Raw genomic sequence first — 10,271 nt, forward strand, 5'->3', positions numbered from 1 at the left:
GTTCCTTTGAGAACTGCCCCGATGTCTGTGCATTCCTATTCCAAGAGTAAATCCTTCTGTGGTCTCAAGTGAAAGCCTTGTTGTTTATAAAGGACTCTGTTCCTTGATAGACCTTCAATTTTACATGTTGTCACTTAGGGTAAAACATATACAGAAAGTTTCACACAGCTTTTCAGGCTTTCATTTATGGCTTTTAGAATTATTTCACTTTTAGAGCAAGGAGACTGTAAATGTGGGGTTCTGCTCTCTAGCTTTCTTTTTCTTTTTTGTGACAGGGTCTTGCTGACTCAAGCTGGACAGCAAGCTTGGCCAAGCTAGACTCAAAACTCCTAGGCTCAAGGGATTCTCCCACCTCAATCTTAAAAATAGCTGGGAGTACATAACATGCTGATATGGTTTGGCTGTGTCCCCACCCAAATCTCATTTTGAATTGTAATCCCCATAATCCGTATGTGTCATGGAGGGACCAGGTGGGAGGTAATTGAATCATGGGAATGGTTTCCCCCATGCTGCTCTTATGATCGTGAGTGAGTTCTCATGAATTCTGATGGTTTTATAAGTGTCTGACATTTCCCTGTTGGCACTTATTCTCTCTCCTGCCACCCTATGAAGAGGCATGATTGTAACTTACCTGAAGCCTTCCAATCATGCGGAACTGTGAGTCAATTCAAACTCTTTTATTAATAAATTAACGAGTCCTTGGTATTTCCTTATAGCAATGTGAGAAAAGAGTAATACATATGCATTTCTTGTTTTTTTTTTTTGTTTGTTTTTGTGATGGAGTTTCACTCTTGTTGCCCAGGCTGAAGTGCAATGTCGTGATCTCGGCTCACTGCAATCTCCATCTCACGGTTTCAAGCAATTCTCCTGTCTCAGCCTCCTGAGGAGCTGGGATTATAGGCACCTGCCACTATGCCCTGCTAATTTTTGGTATTTTTAGTAGAGATGAGGTTTTACCATGTTGGCCAGTCTGGTCTCGAGCTCCTGACCTCAGGTGACCACCTGCCTTGGCCTCCCAAAGTGCTAGGATTACAGGCATGAGGGACCATGCCCAGCTGCATTTCTCCTTTCAAAAAAATAAATACATATTGTATGTACATTTAACTTTCTAGTTTAGTAATAGGTATGGATGGCAGAGAATTACTATGAACTAAGGGGTTTTTTTTTTAGCAATTTCTACATTAGTTGGTATTTTTGATGAATTTTTTTATTATTAGAGGAAATAAATTCAGATTATGGGCTGTTGTAGGCATTATCTGATATAACAAACACTTTTGTGTCATTCAGGAAAGTGGAAAGCATAGTAGTTATTTGAATTCAGCTAGAAGGGACATAGAGAATTATGGCTTAGTTTTATATTAGTTCTCAATTTTGGAGTCATAGTTTAATCCACAGTATCTTTGATCATATCTGATAATTTTCAGAACTAAAGATATGCTTGTGCATCTTTTAGCACTTGCCAGTAAGAGGGCACAGCACTTACAGACAGGCTCCTCAAATTTTAACAGTAATACTTATTACATTTGGGGTGGATGAATTTAATCCATTTATTAGGTAAGTTGAAAATGACCAACTTTTAGTGGAGCCCATTACATAAAAAATACCTTAGCTGGTTCAGATAAGTATTTATGGGACCCTTTGTCTACGGCTTTTATGACACAGAAGATCCAAAATTTAACTAAAGATATGATGAGATGAAGGTGTTCAATGGTCCCAGTGAAAAGCCAAGTCATGGAAATAACAAAGGCAGCCCTTAATCACCGTTCTCTTGTTGGCAAATAAAATTTCTTTATTGTAGACACAGTTATTGAATTGATATTGGCATAAAATTAAAGGATTGAATTAATGCACATAGATTCTGACATAGATTCAGGCCTTGATCAAAAGCCTGTACTCTAACCTAAAACTGCAGAACTAAGATGATCTATTTTTCCAAGAATCAGAATGTCAACTTCCATTCTTAGGCTCTCTGCCTCTGAGCCTCAGGGCTTCTTGGGCGTGGACTTTCTAACAGGAGGGATAAGGCCCTTCTTGCTGGGAATATGACTAGGGACCAGAACCTGGGGCTGGTTTCCCCTTCATTCTGGCTTAAATATTACTTACCTCAGTATTTCATAATCTGAAACTCATAATTTATTGTTCAAGTTACTTTAGATATGTTTTTGACATTATAGGCTTTTTACATTACTTGGCATTTATCTACTGTTCTTGGCGAGACCCACGTCTTTTTCCTCTAGAGATTTTCTAAGGGGAAAATAAAGTGTTCAGAGAGATTACATCATTTGAGTTTATTCCAAATATGCAAATTAACTAATCTGTAATGACCTTATTGTCTCTTTTATTTAAAATAGTGATGATGTAAAAGTCATAGATTATGTCTACACACATAAATGGAATATTTTCCTGATAGAATAACCAAAGAGATATCTGAAGAGTTAAATTTCTGCCCAAGGTAGAGTATATCTTCAGTTGGTATCAAGTCCTCTATGTGTGATGCTTTTTTGTCATATCCTCCATTTCTTGTAAAAAGTTGTGAAAGTTCTCAATTTACTGGGATGAGGTGGGGGAGATATAGGGACATGTTTTTAATTAGGAAGGAGGTGGACTTAGGGGAATGCTATTTGAATGACATTTGAATATCTGAGAGATTGAAGAGTTTGGCTTCTGCCTGTGAGAAAGCTCTATCATTGGTTTTTCCATGAAGTTAAATTTCAGCATTTTCCTTGTTAGGTACAAAGCTTAATGGCTGGGCACATGAATGTTATCATAAATCCTGAGTCACAGTAAAGTACTTATGGTTGTTTCAGTATAATCGAAAAAATTTTCACGTAACAAATTTTAGTGTTGGATACGTTGCTGTTCACTTGTGTCACAAAATAAGGGGCTTGTGCAGGTTAATTTCCACTAATTAAGTACATGTTTACGTAGTCATGCAAAGGTAGTATGTTTGTTTTTCTATGAAGAAATTTTCCATCAGGTAAGAATATTTAACAACCCTTTTATATTATGTTTAAGCATTTTTATATTTTGGTCATCTGCTTTGGATAGTGCCATACTTCTCTAACAACTGAGATAATGAGAAGCCTGTGTGGAACTGTGGAAACTGTAGCCATTAGGAACTAATTCCATATGCATGGATCAGCCATCCATTTCATGTGTCTTAGTCTTAAATCCATATGATTTTCTTGAAGGAATTCTAACAGGGAAAGATAAGCTAGCAAATATGAAAATTTTTCAGAATATGGAATGTATATTTGCTTTTAATATATAGCCTATTTTTTTCTTTTTCCATTTGCCAAATAAGAAGAAAAACATGTCCCATATTACATGTATAATAAACCAATAGATTTATAATCATAAGCTTAGCTTATGGAAAGTTGTTTTTATATGATACATTAGTAAATGTGTACAATTACTTTCAGATATATTTGATTAGAGAGTTTAAAACTGCAGGTCATGTCAAGTGTGTTAGAGTGTGAAGGAACAAGTGTCTGTTATGTTCTGGAAGTGTAATATGGGTTTTTACATATGAATCTAAAAATTATCCTAGCAAACATACCAGTAAATAAATATACTGAGGAAAGTATCTAGTTTACTATAATTTAAATAGATTTATAAAACTGTGTGAAATATGATATTATAGAGTTTTTTTTATTATGGAATTTTATCTTTTGAAAATTTCATGTTCTTAGACAACTATGTTAAATCATGGTTTTTCTCTAAAAATGATAACTTAGTAGTTTACATTAAAGGCCTAGTAATGCTATCTTTCAATTTTTAATATATAATATTTTTAATTACTTGAACTATAGAGGATAGTTTACCTATCCTATTTTTTACAAGTAAACATTTAAGTTGCCAAAAGAATTATCCTCTTGAAATCTAGTTCTGATAATGCAAGAAGGAAAAGGCATTAAACCTTGCAGCAAGTAAGGTGTGAAAAAAGTAACAGAATTGGCTATAGACTACATTCTTTTCTTGTGTTCTTCAGCAGATGCGTCTCTATCAGTCTACAGCCTCAACAATGACAGAACTCTGGAATCAGCTGGAAGTGGTTATGTGAATGAGACATGTGGAATGTTCATCACAGCTGGCTTCTAGTGACAGCTCAAACTCTCTCTGCATACATCCTCTTCCACTGCCAGATCTATGTAAATGAGTCATCCTGTCTACATTTGAAGTTTAGTAATTCTGCAGTTTTCCTCAGCAGCATATAATCAGAAAGTCTGAGTTTTTATCTCTACTTGTCCCACTGTTCTCTCAAAATTAAGTTGTTCTTAACTGTCAGATCTAGAGACTTTGAGAAACAATTTCTTTTCTTTTGAATTTTATTTTCTTTCCTTTTTTTTAAACCAAGATTTTCTGTGTTTTTTAAGGCCACCTCCAAAAGCCTCTTGAGTCACCACAGGGACCCACAGGAGGTTGCACTTTCAGTATTTCCTCACTAAAATGAATCTTTCTGAAAAAGATTTTGAAAGAGTATAAGCTTCAACTATCCCATTAATCTTCTTAATGCTTGTGAAAACTCATTTATTAACTACAATTTATCTGTTTTTGATTTTAGCCTTCTTTTCATTTCCTGAGCTCTTTCCAATGGCAGTTCCACCTTTTTTCCTATAATTCTGCTTGGTTCTCATCAAGATACATTGCATCACAGGTAAAATTACTACTCATATAATTTAATCATTTTCTAAAACACAATTTTATTGTGTGCCCTCAAAAAGTTTTCCTGAATTACGTGTACTTTATCTTTTTTTCCTCGACTATGCCTATAAATCTTTTCAAGTTGACAAAGATCTGCATGTTTTGCTCTGATTATATGTTCACAGTGTAGCATTCAAGAACACTAATTATGGATATCATTTATTGAGCCCTTCCCAGGTGCCAGCCAGTATTCTAGGCACTTTACTTTGTTTTAATAAAACAACAACTCAAGAGGTTAGGACTATTGGGAACTCCATTCTAAAAATGATGAAAGTAAGGGACAGAGAGCTTTAGTAAATGGCCCAAAGTTTCAATAAAATGGTGAAGCAGAGGTAGCTGAAGCAGTGTGGCTCCAGTGTCCACATTATTCACATGCTACACTTTCTCTCCAAGGATGTCTTGGATCTTAAATAGGTACATACTGGGTGAGAAACTTATAGTCACTATTTACTCACTGTAATCACGAAACCCCATGTCCCACTGACTACCATTTTTCATGTAAGAATCATGAGCTTGGAAATGTTTATTTAATTATAAAGTATAAAAAAGGAAGAAAAAATTGTCAGCAAAATACCATAAAGGAGAGGTACACTAATAGTTTTGTAGATAGTTGACTAGAAAGGATTCTGAATTTCTCAAATTTAATCTCAATATTTTAAAGTGAGCCAACTGAGACAGACTTGTAAATGCATTCAGAAAATGACTCAAATCCATGCGTTCTTACACAGAACTTGGAATTTCTCTTAGAGTATTCTTTTTGGAATCTGGTAACTAAGATGCTATTTTTGAGTACTCTTGCAATCTATATGGTATAATGAATAAAACCATGTCCCACTGCTCTGTACGTCTTTTTCTACAGTGTCTATTTTCTCCTGTCTCACTACATAGCTCATCCCAATAATTCAGAAAAAAATACTCACTGCTTATTTGGTAGTTGGTGATAGCCATGTGTTAGTTTACCTGAGTTCAAAATAAATTGCTGAAAATTCAGATATTGACTGTAAGTGTAGTAAAAATTGGGGTATCAGCAAGGAAAAATGGAGAGAATCACAGCTCCTTGTAAGTTGGACAAGGAGTCAGATCAAGTAATCGCTACAAGGAAGAATGTGATAAATAATATCATAGCTATTCATACAGTTCAGAGTCCTGTGTTTTCACATTTAATGAAGGACTTATGAAGACTAAACATCCTTTAAGGCATGAAGGATTGAAGGTCTAACAGTGGGATGCCAGAGTGGTGAGTGAGATATTTCAAAAGGTGTTATTCTTGGTGCTATACAGATCATATTATAAAGATACCAGAAGTACAAAAACAAAGGACTTAATCTAAGTCAACTTATTTATTAAGAGTTTATTACCACCACCAGAGAGTTATTTTCTTGAGAACGAGAACTTGTTGCCTATTCATCATAGCTGACTTCCGTGCCAAGAAAAATGTTTTAAATAAGAAGTTATGAAATGTATGAATGGCTGTTGGCACTTTAACTCTTCTTGTGTATAGAATGTTCACCAAAACTTAGAGGTAGAGGCATTTACCCATGGCTGAAACTAAAAATCTTTGAGGAGAAATAGAATTGTTAAGGAAAGATGGGCTCTTTGGGTGAAGAACTCAATAGAGACTTACTAAATATTTTGTATGTAAATCACTATTAAGGTTACAACAATGAAGATGTGCTCTGTGACACAATGGATGTAATCACATTCCTGTTCACGATTTCATTACAGGTTCTGTTCTCCTGAGCTCTCATCTCTGATACAAGCCTGAAAGAAGAGTAAATGAGACAGAAAAAATATGACAGAATTTGTCCTCTTGGACTTCTCTCAGGATCCTGATGTGCAAAATGCATTATTTGTCATGTTTTACTCACATACTTGGTGACAATGGTGGGGAACCTGCTCATTGTGGTGACTATTATTGCCAGCCCTTCCTTGGGCTCCCCAGTGTACTTCTTCCTTTCCTGTCTGTCATTTATAGATGCTGCATATTCCACTACCATTCCTCCCAAACTGATTGTACAGTTACTCATTGATAAAAAGACCATTTCCTTCCAAGCTTGCATGGCCCCGCTATTTGTAGAACACATGTTTGGTGGTACTGAGATCTTCCTTCTCGTGGGAATGGCCTATGATCACTATGTGGCCATCTGTAAGCCACTGCACTATTTGACCATCATGAATTGACAGGTTTGCATCCTTCTGTTTGTGTTGGCTGTGACAGGAGGTTTTGTGCATTCTATATTTCAAATTGCTGTTGTGTACAGTCTCCCCTTCTGTGGCCCCAATGTCATTGACCACTTTGTCTGTGACATGTTCCCATTATTGAAACTGGCATGCACTGACACCTACTTTATAGGCCTCACTGTTTTTGTCAGTGGTGAAGCAATGTGTATGGTCATCTTCACCCTTCTACTGATATCCTATGGAATCATCCTAAACTCTCTTACAACTTACAGTCAGGAAGGGAGGCATAAAGCCCTGTCTGCCTGCAGCTCCCACATCACATTGATTGTCCTCTCTTTTGTTCCCTGTATTTTCATGTATGTTAGACCTGTTTCAAACTTTCCTATTGATAAATTCATGACTGTGTTTTATACAGTTATCACACCCATGTTGAATCCTTTAATATACACGTTGAGAAATTCAGAGATGAGAAACTCTATAGAAAAACTCTTGTATAAAAAGCTATCTGTAGTTAGAATAAGAGTGTCCCTCCTCATGTAGATAAGGAGGTATGTAGACAAGGTCTTCTCATTGTGGTTTTCCACCACATGCCCAGCACAGAATGGACATTCAAAGGAATATGTAATCAAAATAGTTGCTCCTGTTCAGAAGGGAAGGCTATGGTGCTGCCTTTAGTGTAATTTATTTAAAGACTTTGTAGAACATACAAGCACCATACTCACAAATTTCTTTGAAACTGGCCCTTCTCAGACTTGGGCTGAAACTCTATGTTCAGGAAGATAATACTCTTCACAATCTTAGAATTATATTGGTTTAGTTTAAATTGCTTATGAGATATACTATTAAATTTTTCTGAAGTCTTTCAAAGTGTCTTATCCACAACTTTGAAATGACATTTATTTTCATGACCTTTCTTACTTTTGGAGTACTTATCTCTTTGCAGAGACTGAAAAGTGAAACCAGTTTATACTGACACCAGGAATTTCTGGCTATTTTATGCTTCTTGTAAATTCTGTCTGAAAAGGTAAAAGTTAATCTTTTTAGTAATTAAAAAATATATCCATGACCTCTTATAAGATACAATGCTACAAGAAACAGTTACAACTTTCAATATTCTATTTGGAAATTTTACCCAAATCTGCCTATTCACTTAAGTACATTTTTTCATTTTCTACCTTAGTATAGGTGACAGAATTACTAAATTTTTTCAGCAGTAGATAGCAACTCACTTTTCTCACACCTTCCGGAACAGTTATGTCTGTCTTTCCAGCCTTTACTGACAATATCCTGGAGACCCCTATTTTGGGGCACTAAAGCCAATGTCCCACACTTTAAATTGTTGTTATGGAAACACCACACCTTGAGTGTCACTTTTTATTCTGGTCCTGTCTTCATGAATGGTGCAGGGCTCCACAGTTTTTGTGAGTTAAAACAACCATCATTTCACTTTGGGAGGCCGAGGCAGGCAGATCATGAGGTCAGGAGATCCAGACTATCCTGGCTAACACAGTGAAACCCCGTCTCTACTAAAAAAAATACAAAAAAATTAGCCAGGTGTGGTGGCGGGCGCCTGTAGTCCCAGCTACTCGAGAGGCTGAAGCAGGAGAATGGCATGAATCCAGGAGGTGGAGCTTGCAGTGAGCAGACATGACGCCACTGCACTTCAGCCTGGGTGACAGAGTGAGACTCCATCTTAAAAGAAATAAACAAACAAACAGAAAAAAACATCATTTAATTTGATCTCAAAATTTTGTGAGCCAAGAATTCAGGCAGTTGTTGGCTGGGTATTTCTACTGTTTTGTGTATGTCAAGGACTGAAGTTACTGTCTTATTAAGCTGATACCTGAGTTTTATGTAAGATGCAGGATGACTTAATTCACATTTATAGCATAGTGGAAGGGATGACAGTAAGAGACTCACTGGGTCCCTCTTCCTATCTCTTTGGACCACAAGATCACTCCAGAGAATAGTCAAAGTTTTTACATGAGGAAGTGATGACTGTTGAAAGTTGTGAAAGCAAGCTCAGAGAATGGTGCTCAGAAGTCCCAGTGGTAGAAAGTAGATGGGTCTGCCCAGATAAGGGCTATGTCCAGAACTGGCACAATGTCACTTGCATCATATTCTATTCATCAAGATTTGTCACATACCACGCCAGATTTGAGGTTTTACAGAAGCAGAAGATAACCCTTGATGGGGAAGTGGCAGAGTCACTTTGCAGAGCAGCATGCAGAACAATTGTCCACATCTCAAAAACAGCATATTGGAGTTTTTTTCATTTTAAGTTGGACCCATAAATCATCTTGTACTAGCAATAACTTCACAATATTGGATTTTCTAATTCATGAATACAATATGTCTGTTAAGTATTTTAAATGTTCATTCTTGAAGAGTTTTGTAGTTTTTATTAGTGTAGGGATCTTCCTCCTTTATTCCTAAGCATTTATGCTTCCAGGTTTCCTCGCAGGTTTTTATTTATTAAGGAATTCCAATTGTCATTGTTGCTAGTACATAAAGAAAATCGAATTCTTTATTTGACAGTTGGGTCCTGTAAACTTCCTAAATTTAATGCTTAATCCTACATAGTTATATCTGTAGATTCTTTAGGGTTTTCTGAACCATTATCATGTTATCTACAAGTAAGGATAGCTCATTACTTTGAAAGATATAGGAGTGTTTCAGTTTCTCTTTGTATCAGTTTAGGAAGGTTGTCCTTTCCCTACATTTTGCCTAATTCCTCTAAGCTGTCAAATTAATAGAAATAATGTATTTCATAACAATACTTTTTTAAACTTTTAAAGTCTAAAATATCTATGGGTTGATTATTTGCTTTATTATTTCTGATCCTGGTAATTTGAACTTCTCTTTGTTTTCTCTTGATCACTCTTGCTAACAGTTTATCAATGTCATAATAAAAGTACCATTTTTGGCTATTTTTATTTTCTCTATTTTATGTTTTCAATTTTATTGGTTTTGATCTTATATTTATGTCCTTTTGTTTAGTTACCTTGGCTTCTTGTTCTAGCTTTTTAAGGTGAAGGCTAAGATGGCTGCTTTTAAAAATTTATTTTCAATGACAGCATTTATAGCTATATGTGTTTCTTTAAGCACTGTTTTGATCATACCTCACACATTTTGATATATTTTTGTTATTGCTTAGTTCTACATACTTGGTTATTTCCAGTATACTTTTCTCCTGGATTCATAGGTTGACTAAATATTTGTTGGTAGATTTCCCAATATTTAAAGCATATCTTAGACATATTTATGAGTTATTTATTCATTCATAGCAAATTATTTTAAAACATAGTTCATAGCAAATTATTTTAAAACTTAGTAATTCAAACAATATGTACTCATTCATAATTTCTGCAGGTCAGGAAACTAAG

General features: G+C 35.6%; 1 pseudogene; it reads left to right on the forward strand.

Moving 5' to 3' along the window:
• Positions 1–647: 647 nt before the first annotated feature.
• LOC129488458 (olfactory receptor 4A5-like) lies at positions 648–7,425 on the forward strand (annotated as a pseudogene).
• The last annotated feature ends 2,846 nt before the right edge of the window (positions 7,426–10,271 follow it).

This window comes from Symphalangus syndactylus, chromosome 1 (assembly GCF_028878055.3).
Source record: "Symphalangus syndactylus isolate Jambi chromosome 1, NHGRI_mSymSyn1-v2.1_pri, whole genome shotgun sequence".
NCBI lineage: Eukaryota > Metazoa > Chordata > Mammalia > Primates > Hylobatidae > Symphalangus > Symphalangus syndactylus.